This window comes from Schistocerca nitens, chromosome 4, assembly GCF_023898315.1.
Source record: "Schistocerca nitens isolate TAMUIC-IGC-003100 chromosome 4, iqSchNite1.1, whole genome shotgun sequence".
NCBI classification, from domain to species: Eukaryota; Metazoa; Arthropoda; class Insecta; order Orthoptera; family Acrididae; genus Schistocerca; species Schistocerca nitens.
In genome coordinates, this window is record NC_064617.1 from 286,447,940 (window position 1) to 286,460,278 (window position 12,339).

General features: G+C 48.4%; 1 protein-coding gene across 2 annotated transcripts in view; it reads left to right on the forward strand.

The window, feature by feature from the left end:
• The first annotated feature begins 380 nt into the window (after positions 1-380).
• LOC126251417 (shootin-1-like) overlaps positions 381-12,339 on the forward strand; it is a 298,533-nt gene continuing 286,574 nt past the window's right edge. For both annotated transcript variants that reach the window (XM_049951830.1, XM_049951831.1), the window contains exon 1: positions 381-556. The gene's annotated coding sequence lies outside the window, so the exon portion shown is untranslated. The remainder of the gene's footprint in view (positions 557-12,339) is intronic.

The window sequence follows — 12,339 nt, forward strand, 5'->3', positions numbered from 1 at the left end:
TAGTTATTCCTTCGATAGGACACACTGCAGAAATTTCAAAGTTTTGCAAGATTTCGTACTGTAATATTATTCATTATCTCCGCAACTGAGACCTGTGCGTTTGGACATAATCCATTATGTAAATCATTGCTACATTTTAAACCTGCTCTACACTTGCTACACGTGTGGATACCTAACGCGAAATCATTTCATAGTACAAGCTAAAGCTATGTACTACTGAAAACCAGAGGTCCCGTTTATTGGCGTAGCCGCTACTGCATTTAGTGCGTACTTCTGTCGCACGATGGCGTACGTGATGCCGCAGTGCAGCAACAGTTGTGACACAGTAGCCGCACCCGCCACTAGGGGCGCGTGTTTTACTTGCCTTCAGCATCAGCTGTTACGCGCTGTCCATACCGTAAGACCAAGAGCTCAGTGCAAATGCGGTAGCAGTTCGGAAAAGACGGTCGTGGGAAACTGTGAGTCCGTTCATCACAGAAGTCGCGTGTGATAATTATTCTGTAACGTGAGGCGTAGCCGTGCATCCACACAGTTCTTGATTGAACTAACGCACCGGGTAAGTGCTCATTTAAATACGCTGCATGATAGCCGATTGAGTGATAGCATGGCTTCAAATCAGAGGATTGTTTATAATCATTCTTTTATTAAGTCATATCGTTTGAAGATTAATTCAAAAGAAATAGCCACATATATACTACTAGCACGTCAGCTGTTCGTAATACTTATATTTGAAGAAAGAAATATTTTCAAATGTATTGCGGGGCGATTCGAAACTTTTGTTTCTCGGAAATAAAATGTTCTTTAAATGTTTTTCTATTACATATACATGCTCCACCAATAACTATCCGTTTCTGAAAATTGGTGTAGTGAAAACGATGGCTTAACTGTTGCACTGTCGATTTGATAGTTTCCGAACTGCGCTAGTGCTGCAAGGGAAGGTGTATCGATCCAAGACAGTAAAAAATACATTTCTTATCATTATAAGTTGAATAGAGCGATTTGTACACAGATTAACATTATGCGCATTCGTGTTATGGCAGTGCCCGAAAAACAATTTTTCTTACAGCACCATCCTGGACGAAACTACGCTGAATCGCAAACGGTATTGGCGGATATTCACATTCGTTACTATTTTGTGTGCTGCAGTTTGTTTGCTCGGAGACTATACTGCCAAAATAATTTCTGCACCCATTCCTGAAGAACAAATGACTGATAGCCCGTACACAATTTTGCGGTTTTCCTGCAATTTGAAAAGGGCGCCATGTGCGCGTTGACAGCTGGTCAGGTTGGCGTTCGTTACTGTTGGAGGAGAGATGCATTACACATGCGCCAAGGTGCAGTATTAGTTGTTCGGATGTTAAGTATGATCTAGTGACTTATTGGCAAGTCTGACCACGTTAGAAACAGACAAAAACAATGCTTATTATCACAATGCTCATAGAAGATATGCAGTAACGAATAGTGTCTTACATTATCATAGAATTGAACTCGAATGTTTGAACGACACAGTGACCGGCATGACTAGTATCGAATCGCAAGCCGTATTGGTGAGTCCGTAATATTTATTAACCGTTAGCGAACTGTACTGTTCGTTAGCTGAAGTGGCCGACCGCGTGCGGTTGTTCAACTGCTCTGCAAGGGGAAGCCGAGCTGTGGTCTCGTCTTGCCACGCCCTGCGTGTACGACGCGCCCCCGCAACGCAGACAAGTTATTCGGCCGTGCCGTGTTCACTGACCTGTCCTGTGCTGTGCCTTACTGGAAGACAACGAACAGCCAGTGCGCCAGTTGCAGTTGCTGCGCTGTTGTTTCGGACATTCGCCATACTCTTCTCCGTTTCGTTTAGATGTGTATATGCCATATCTCGAAGTACATCGTTCGCTTCGATAAGCTTACTGCTTATTCAAGTTCATGTTCATAGAGGACATATAGCCAGCTTTGCAATTGGACTGACAACTTCGTTACTATAACGCAGTCCTCTGTCCTGGGTGTTCAGTAGTCACCCACAGGTATAGATTCCTCAGGGAAATGCAATTGGACCATTATTGTTTATTATACACATTAATGGCTAAAAAACAGTATAAGTAGCTAACTCAGCCTTCTATAGGTGATGCGGCTATCAATGGTAAGCGTGATCCGACATATAGCTACATATTGGACAAAAATCACCTGCTGCGGAGAGTGACTCTTGGTGTTAATATAGCGAAATGTAATATAGTGCACTTCATGAAACCTAAAAACCTTTATCTAATGGGTTAATGAGTGTCAACTGGAGTTAGTCATGTCATTCAAAAACTAGGGACCGAGCGAGGTGGCGCAGTGGTTAGACACTGGACTCGCATTCGGGAGGACGACGGTTCAATCCCGCGTCCGGCCATCCAGATTTAGGTTTTCCGTGATTTCCCTAAATCACTCCATAAATGCCGGGATGGTTCCTCTAAAAGGGCACGGCCGACTTCCTTCCCCATCCTTCCCTAATCCGATGAGACCGATGACCACGCTGTCTGGTCTCCTTCCCCAAACCAACCAACCAACCAAAAACTAGGGAGCAGCAATGTGTCAAATCATTTAGGGCCAGTAGGAGGTAACGCTAGTGGCAGATATCGATTTAATGGTAGATTACCAAAACCGGGTCCGCAGCTCGTGGTCGTGAGGTAGCGTTCTCGCTTCCCGCGCCCGGGTTCCCGGGTTCGATTCCCGGCAGGGTCAGGGATTTTCTCTGCCTCGTGATGGCTGGGTGTTGTGTGATGTCCTTAGGTTAGTTAGGTTTAAGTAGTTCTAAGTTCTAGGGGACTGATGACCATAGCTGTTAAGTCCCATAGTGCTCAGAGCCATTTGAACCAAAACCGGAGATATTCCGGTGTAGTCAAAACAGCAGCTCGAGAGTGGGGGCAGAAACACTGAAAAATCATAACCTGCAAACCGTCGAAGAAAGAAGTGCAATATCCCGCGGAAAGCAGCTTACTACATCTAAACGGTTACCTTGTCGGACCGTCCCTAATGAACTTGTCGGCGGAACGGGACGTTAAATCCTAATATTCCTTCCTTCGTTCATGATGGACTCTGTAAATGCTTTTCAACCTTTTACGTATCATTCCCATAGATAAAAGTAGACTAATAAGAGCACCCACAAAGCAAGCACTCTTCCCAAGCGTCATCCGTAAATGGCGTGGGATGAAATCGTAGTAAGAGTTACAATAAAATCTACATTGTTCTATACACTTTATAATTATTTGTAGATAATAGATGTAAGGTCATCCTCTGTGGGTCCGATGTTTTTTATATGATATGCTGCGCGCAAAGAGGCGAGTCAAAAGCCACGACATTAGCGATAATTTAATTTGTGTTAATTAATAGAGGGGCTTCATTTTATTGCTGCCTCTTCAACGTTTCCCCTGGAGTATACCGTTAATTTTTTTGTAAATAAGTTACAATAAAAGATGTCACAAAATAGAACAATCCACCATTAATCCCGTCTGGAACCCATGATAATGGAAACACAACAGTTACGTTTCATTTTCATGTCCCTCAAGCCGTATCAGAAGAACTAATTTCTTCATGTGTTGTTGGTATTCAGTCCGAAGACTCGTTTGCTGCAGCTCTCCATGGTATTGTATCATGTGCAAGCCTCTTCATCTCTGTATAACTACTGCAACTTACATCCATCTGAACCAGCTTATGTATACCTGCCAAGTCATCCCTCTACAATTTTTACACGGTACATTTCCCTCCATTATTAAACTAACTATTCCTTGATGCCTCATCATGTGTCCTATTAATCTATCCCTTCTTTTAGTCAAGTTGTGATACAAATTTATTTTCTCCTCTAGTCGATTCAGTACCTCGTCATTAGTATCTAATCTTCACTATTCTTCTAATTTAGCCAAAGTAGCTATGGGGATGGATGAAACTAGAACTAGACATTCCTAGTGCTAGCGAAAGGACACACATGAGGCGCAGCTTCCAGAAGAAATGGAAAGAAGAATATTAATACTGCACGATTCAATAAACCACGAACAATCGAAAAAACCGCCATGCTCTGCCAGACAACGATACGAAGCTCAAGAAAAGAAGCTGTTGCCTTACACCCTCTCTGAACTGATATACAAAAAATTACTAAGGAATTTACATTACACTACACTACCTTACCTAAAAGGTGAAGCACCCAGAAGAGAGGAGGGAACGAAATGAAACTTCGACTGACAGCACATATGATGTTATTTCAGTGATCATAAAATTGAGTTAAATTTGCAAAAGAATTTAGCAGTATCAGTCCAGTTATCAGTATGATGTTGCACCTGCTATGGGCTGGATGCACAAGCAGAATCTGTTGGAAAGGACATAAAGCCATTGTATCCTCTCCTGAAGCACCTTGGCCCGCAACTGTTGTAACTGGTCCTTGATGTAATAGATGCTGGCAGTGGGACAGAGCTGACATCCGAGGTGGCCCCACACATGTTCTAATGGGGACTGATCTGGGGAACTTGCTGGTCATGGGAGTGCCTCAACATCACACAGATAGTTCACAGAGACACGTATGATGTGTGGAAGAGCATTGCCCTGTTCAAATATGGCACCACAGTACCATCGCATGAGAGGCAACTCATGATGCAGGATGTCCGTGACGTACTGTTGTGCCATTAGAGTTCCCTCAGTCACTGCCAGCCGTGGTCTGAAGACATATCCGATGGTTCTCCACATCACGATGTTAGGAGTAACACCGCTGTACCTCTTCAAAACTTAGGATGGCTGAGGTATCTCCCCAGGTCGCCGCCAAACTCAGCGACGATGGTCATCAGAGATAGAGCAGAACCACGATTCATTGCTGATCACCATGTGACGCCACTCGTCAGCAGTCCATGCTTCTTGGTCATGCCACCACTCCAAATGCAACCATTTATATTGTTGTGTTAAAAGGGCATACTACCCATGGGACAGTAATTCTCTATTCCGGCTGCCGCTACTCCGACTAATGGTGCCGGATGACTCACTGTGTTGCAGGTTGTCCAATACTTGCTATTGGATGGCAAGCACAGATGGGAGGGAATTATGTGCTCGGAGAATAACATAGCGATCGTCCCTTGTGGTGGTCAGATGAGGTCGATCGGAACCTTGACAAGTACGCCTGTTCTCAAGTTCCCATGCAGTCCTACATCGGGCCACTCTCACATCTGAATGGCCCTGAAATCTGGGGATTGTACGATTCGACCCGCTGGCCAGATGAAGTCCACAATGAAGCCCCTTTCAAACTCTGAAAGTTGCTGATAACACTCTCACACGGGTACGCGGTATCTCTGTGTCGTTCAGCGATCACTCAGTATCTGAAGCCGTTCACGCCCTACTCTACCAGGCGTGGTAACAACACTAATGCACTGGTGGCCTTTCTACTTGTCACAAATAAGTGCAATTACAATCATTTATATATACCTGTCGACGGTATGTATGTGTACAAAATAACTTTGACATTGTACCTTGTCTTTTGGGTGTTTCACTTTTTTTTGTCAGCTAGTGTACTTGCAATTAATTATAACGTAGTAATTCAATGAAACCAACTTCCTAGATATAGCGAACGTTTCTCCGAGAAGCTTATTTATTCTTCAGCACGTCAGGCCAGTGCAACGAAAAATTGTTGTTTTGTGAATCGCTAAATTAATTTCCAGTAATCTCACCTGCCGGCCGCTGTGGCCGAGCGGTTCTAGGCGCTTCAGTCCGGAACCGCGCTGCTGCTACGGTCGCAGGTTCGAATCCTGCCTCGGGCATGGATGTGTGTGATGTCCTTAGGTTAGTTAGGTTTAAGTAGTTCTAAGTTCTAGGGGACTGATGCCCTCAGGTTTTAAGTCCCATAGTGCTGAGAGCCATTAGAACCATTTTTAGTAATCTCACCTAAACACTACTACCAACGAGCTGACAAACCGTAAGCACAATAAGACTTTTAACTATGTTAACACCTGCATTAAATCACTTGACATGTTCATATAGCTGGAATTAGCAGTGCAATACCGATTGAATTATCCCGTGGTCTGACAGGACGCCAAATAAACCATGTAAATCACCATCGTTGTGACATTTTGACAGCGTGTGCTGCCTGTAACTTCCGCGAGTTGCACAATAGTAGTCATATTCTACATAACTGTTAGTTATTCATTTATTAATATCAGAAACAATTATAAAATACAAGTTGTATCACGTAATGATATGTAATGACAAAACATATCTGCATATAATTTCACCAAATCATAAGTGTTAGGTGTGTTGCCATCAGGTCTTCCATTGTGCATCTCAAACGGCATTTGCTGCAGTTCATGATGCGGGCTGAGATTCGAGCTTCGCCACATTCGCAGAGCCTAGATGGGCCAGGGAAGCCCCCTTTAGTAATTAGTTAGTTACATGTTCCATAGATCATTTGAACAATTCTTTTATCGAAAAGATGTGGAACCAGTCAGTTTACAGGACATGTATACATGATTAGTGTTATCATCAATAAAAACATTATCACTTTATTCGTATTGCTGGCTACCAGTTTTTAAGTATAAATTCTTCAGTGGAACGAAAGGAGCTGTCCAGTCCAGGATAAATGATTTTAAATTACACGTACAATTTGCTTCGCTACCCCTCACACATTTTATGTTATTCAGCAAATGATCAAAAAAATTATTGCTGCAACTGAACACTTCTCTGAGACACTGACAGCTTTAACAGTTGTTAATAAAGGTCATTTTCCCCTCAAGTGTTGTAGGTATGCACATCACTGCAAAAATGTGGTGGATTATTTGGACAAAATTCATTAGCGAGAATATATATTAATATGCTCAATTTGTATCTGCCAGTGCCATTACGAAACCTAACGATTTCCAGCTAGACCGGTGTTCCTCATGCCTTGGGAGGATGTGTCTGAGTGTTTCTCATCCCCCGTAATCTGATCTGTGCAGTCTTAGGAAGTTCGTTTAGGTTTTTAGATTTACAGTTGTATGGGGACCTCAGTAGTTGACGGACAGGTTGATATCCATGCGACGGCGCACGTATAAAGAAGTGGTTTAGACCTCTCGTTCATGGTCGCACATTCTCTTCTTTGTGGAGCTGCTCCTACGAAGCAGTAAACTTTTCCACATGGTATAGTTTCAAGCAGCCAGTGATGCGTCGGTGTGTTTCACTCAGAGGATCCCCCCTGCGGGTCCTGGGTAAGAATAGGCCCGAGGTATTCCTGCCTGTCGTAAGAGGCGACTAAAAGGAGTTTCAACTGTTTCGGCCTCCTAGTAGTAGGTCCCCCTTGGGGTTTGACCTCCGTTTTTCAAAATTCTACAGAAGTACGAGCCTTTTGGGGAAGGACGCCTTACGTGGTGTATCACTGGTCCTCAGTGCACTAAGACCTTGGCACTCAGCATTGTAACGGCGTTGTAACCGCACCCACTATTCCTCAAATTGGGCCTAAACGCCTGATGGGTTGCACAAGTTACGCCCATAGTGCGTCCCCATCTGCACCTACGATCATGATGGACCTTCCATGGCACCCGAAATCCAACACGGTAGCCAGCCCGTTGTGGTGGGGTCGTCATGTACCCTCCAGGTTGTAGCCCCCTGACAACACAGGGATCGTACTGCCGATACCTGAGCTGCACCCTCCCCACGTCGGCCAAGGAGTAGATGCCCGTCTCCTTGGGGCATCTGGACTCCCGGCAACGGTCATCCTGCCAGGTGGCCCTTGCTGAGGCTGGGTGGCGCCCGTGGGGAGGGCCCCTGGTCGGAGTGGGTGGTATCGGGGCGGACGTTTCGCAGATGAAACGTCAACATGTATCAGGTCGCTCTGCGGCCGAGTCTTTTAAAAAGAAAGGTACTGTCTCTGGTTCTGGTTCTCCTGCCCTTTCTCCCTTGGCCACTCCCTGGGAGGAAGGACAGGTCCGCCGGCTTGGGGCGAAGTACTTCCCCCGCTATTTAGTCTGTTCTCGGACCGATGGGGGGACGTTCGCCACCTCCAAGCCGATGTTCTTTGTCCAGCACATCGAGGACATCTTCGGGGAAATCGAGGCTCTCAGTAAAATGCGTTAGGGGTCCGTTCTTATAAAGACCGCCTCTGCCACACAGTCGGTGGCGCTCCAGGCGTGCGACCGACTAGGGGACATCCCAGTGTCTATTGTCCCGCATCTGGCACTGAATAGGACGCAGGGGGTTATTTTTCATCGGGACCTCCTGCTGCAATCTGATGAGGAGCTCAGGGCCAACCTGGAGCGCCGAGGCGTGCATTTCGTCCGGCGAGTTCAGCGCGGCCCTAAAGACCGTCGCGTCGACACCAGAGCCTTTATCCTCGCCTTCGAGGGGGACGTTCTCCCGGAGAAGGTAAAGGTGATGTGCTACCGGTGCGACGTGCGACCTTACGTCCCGCCTCCTATGCGCTGCTTTCGGTGTTTGCGCTTTGGGCACATGTCGTCACGGTGTGAGGCTGAGCCCCTTTGTGGCGATTGCGGACGTCCTCTTCGTGAGGAACATACATGCACCCCACCACCTCGGTGCGTCAATTGTCCTGGCATCCACTCGCCTAGATCTTTAGACTGCCCCGCGTATCAGAAGGAGAAGAAGATTCAAGAATTAAAAACTTTGGATCGTCACTCTTATTCTGAGGCCAGGAAGAAGTATGACCGCCTCCATCCCGTGACGTTGACAACTTCGTTTGCCTCAGTCGTGTCCACTCCTTCCACAGTATCCTCACCCCTCTCCTGTGCCCCCTCCACCTCCTCACCCCATCCGGGGTCTATGCCTCCGCCTCCCAAATCCCTCCCTTCCAAATCCTCCTCCCTCGCGGCCCCTGCCCCCTCTGCCCCGGGGGCCACCCTTCCTCCTCCTCCCCCTCCACCGTCTGAGAAGCGATCCTCTTCTCAGGCGTCCATCGGGGAAATGTTCCGGACCCCGGCTTCCGAGGTCCGGCATTCCAACACGGACCCCGCGCGTGAGGATCTTCTTCGGGTCCAGCCCACCATCCTCGTGCCTCATCGGACTTCCAAGAAGGCCTCCAAGAAGAAAGCTTTATCCCCCTCTCCACCCCGGCGTGTTTCGTCTGACGCTCCATCCGTGAGTCGCTGCTCCCGGCCGTCCTCAGTTTCGCCGGGACGCTCTGCTGCCAGGCGCTCAGCTGGCCTCTCGTCGGCGAATGATGCTGCCCCTCCTACGCAACCCGGGAAAGCGGCCGCCGCTGGCGACGACTCCATGGCTTTGTTACATTGGAACATAAGAGGTATTCGATCTAATCGGGAGGAATTACAACTGCTCCTCCGCCTGCACTGTCCGCTCGTCCTTGGTCTCCAGGGAAACCAAGTTGCGCCCAACTGACCGTATTGCTTTTACCCACTATACCTCGGAGCGGTCTGACCTCCCCCCTGTGGACGGTATTCCAGCTCATGGTGGGGTCATGTTGCTCGTTCGGGCCCGCATCTCGTGGTCGTGCGGTAGCGTTCTCGCTTCCCACGCCCGGGTTCCCAGGTTCGATTCCCGGCGGGGTCAGGGATTTTCTCTGCCTCGTGATGGCTGGGTGTTGTGTGCTGTCCTTAGGTTAGTTAGGTTTAAGTAGTTCTGAGTTCTAGGGGACTTATGACCACAGCAGTTGAGTCCCATAGTGCTCAGAGCCATTTGAACCATTTGCTCGTTCGGGACGATGTCTATTACCGTCCCCTCCCATTGACCACCCCACTCCAAGCAATAGCTGTCCGTATTACTCTTTCTGCCTTTACTTTTTCTGTTTGTTCCGTCTACACTCCATCGTCATCCGCAGTTAGTCGGGCTGACATGATGCACCTGATTGTTCAGCTTCCTCCGCCGTTTTTATTGTTTGGCGACTTCAATGCCCATCATCCCCTTTGGGGCTCTCCTGCATCCTGTCACAGAGGCTCCCTCTTGGCGGATGTCTTCAACCATCTCAATCTTGTCTGCCTCAATACTGGCGCCCCGACTTTCCTCTCGGACTCTACTCATACCTACTCCCACTTGGGCCTCTCGATCTGTTCTACCACTCTTGCCCGTCAGTTCGAGTGGTATGTCCTTCCTGACACCTATTCTAGCGACCACTTCCCCTGTATCGTTCGTCTCCTGCACCACACCCCATCCCCACGTCCTTCGAGCTGGAACATACCGAAAGCTGACTGGGGACTTTACTCCTCCCTGGCGACCTTTCCGGACCACGATTTTCTCAGTTGTGACAGTCAGGTCGAATACCTCACGGCTGTTATCATCAATGCTGCCGAACGTTCCATTCCTCGTACTACCTCTTCTTCACGTCGCGTTTCCGTCCCCTGGTGGAATGAGGCTTGTAGAGACGCTATCCGTGCCCGACGACGTGCTTTACGCACCTTTCGCCGCCATCCTACGTTGGCGAATTGTATTGGATACAAACGACTCCGAGCGCAATGCCGTAGAGTCATCAAAGACAGCAAAAAAGCTTGTTGGGCCTCTTTCACCAGCTCCTTTAACAGTTTTACTCCCTCTTCTGTCGTCTGGGGTGGCCTGCGCCGGCTGTCGGGCATTAAGGCCCACTCCTCGGTACCTGGCCTGACTTCAGGTGATGAGGTCCTTGTTGATCCTGTGGATATCTCCAACGCCTTCGGCCGCTTTTTCGCGGAGGTTTCAAGCTCCGCCCATTACCACCCTGCCTTCCTTCCCAGGAAAGAGGCAGAAGAGGCTCGGCGACCTTCCTTCCACTCGCTGAATCTGGAAACTTATAATGCCCCCTTTACTATGCGGGAACTCGAACATGCACTTGCACTGTCCCGGTCCTCTGCTCCGGGGCCAGATGCCATTCACGTTCAGATGCTGGCACACCTTTCTCCGGCAGGCAAAAGCTTCCTTCTTCGTACCTACAATCGCGTCTGGACCGAACGTCAAGTCCCCATGCGTTGGCGTGACGCCGTCGTTGTTCCTATACCCAAACCCGGGAAGGATAGACACCTTCCTTCTAGTTACCGCCCCATTTCTCTTACAAGCTGTGTCTGTAAAGTGATGGAGCGCATGGTTAACGCTCGGTTAGTTTGGATTCTTGAATCTCAATGGCTACTTACCAATGTTCAATGCGGCTTTCGTCGCCGCCGCTCCAATGTTGACCACCTTGTGACCTTGTCGACATTCATCATGAACAACTTTTTGCGAAAGCGCCAAACGGTCGCCGTGTTCTTCGATTTGGAGAAGGCTTATGATACCTGTTGGAGAGGAGGTATCCTCCGCACTATGCATGGGTGGGGTCTACGCGGTCGCCTGCCCCTTTTTATTGATTCCTTTTTAACAGGTCGACAGTTTAGGGTCTGTATGGGTTCCGTATTGTCCGACGTCTTCCTCCAGGAGGACGGAGTGCCTCAGGGCTCCGTCTTGAGCGTAGCCCTTTTTGCCATAGCGATCAATCCAATTATGGATTGCATTCCACCTAATGTCTCAGGCTCTCTTTTTGTCGATGACTTCGCGATCTACTGCAGTGCCCAGCGAACATGCCTCCTGGAGCGCTGACTTCAGCGTAGTCTAGACAGCCTATACTCATGGAGTGTGGCAAATGGCTTCCGGTTCTCTGAAGAGAAGACGGTTTGCATCAACTTTTGCCGATATAAAGCGTTCCTTCCGACATCCTTACATCTCGGTCCCGTTGTTCTCCCATTCGTGGAAACAACTAAGTTTCTAGGGCTCACACTGGACAGGAAACTTTGTTGGTCTCCGCACGTCTCTTATTTGGCTTCCCGTTGTACACGTTCCCTTAATGTCCTCAGAGTTCTTAGTGGTTCATCTTGGGGAGCGGATCGCACTGTCCTGCTTCGCTTGTATCGGTCCATAGTCCGATCAAAGCTGGTTATGGGAGCCTCGTCTACTTGTCTGCTCGGCCATCCCTCTTACGCCGTCTCAACTCCATCCACCATAGGGGGTTACGTCTTGCGACCAGAGCTTTCTACACTAGTCCCGTCGAGAGTCTTTATGCTGAAGCTGCCGAATTACGATTGACCTACCAGCGCGACGTACTGCTTTGTCGGTATGCCTGCCGGCTGTTGTCAATGCCCGACCACCCCTCTTATCAGTCCTTCTTCGCCGATTCTCTCGACCGTCAGTATGGGTTGTATGTGTCTGCCCTGCTGCCCCCTGGAGTCCGCTTTCGTCGCCTGCTTCGACAATTGGATTTTGCCCTCCCTACCACCTTCAGAGAGGGTGAGAGCCCGACACCACCTTGGCTCCAGGCTCCGGTTCCTGTTTATCTCGACCTCAGCTCGCTCCCGAAGGAGGGTACTCCGGCTGCAGTGTATTGCTCACGGTTTGTCGAACTTCGTGCGCGACTTGCCAGTCACACCTTTATTTATACTGATGGCTCCAAAACTGACGATGGTGTCGGCT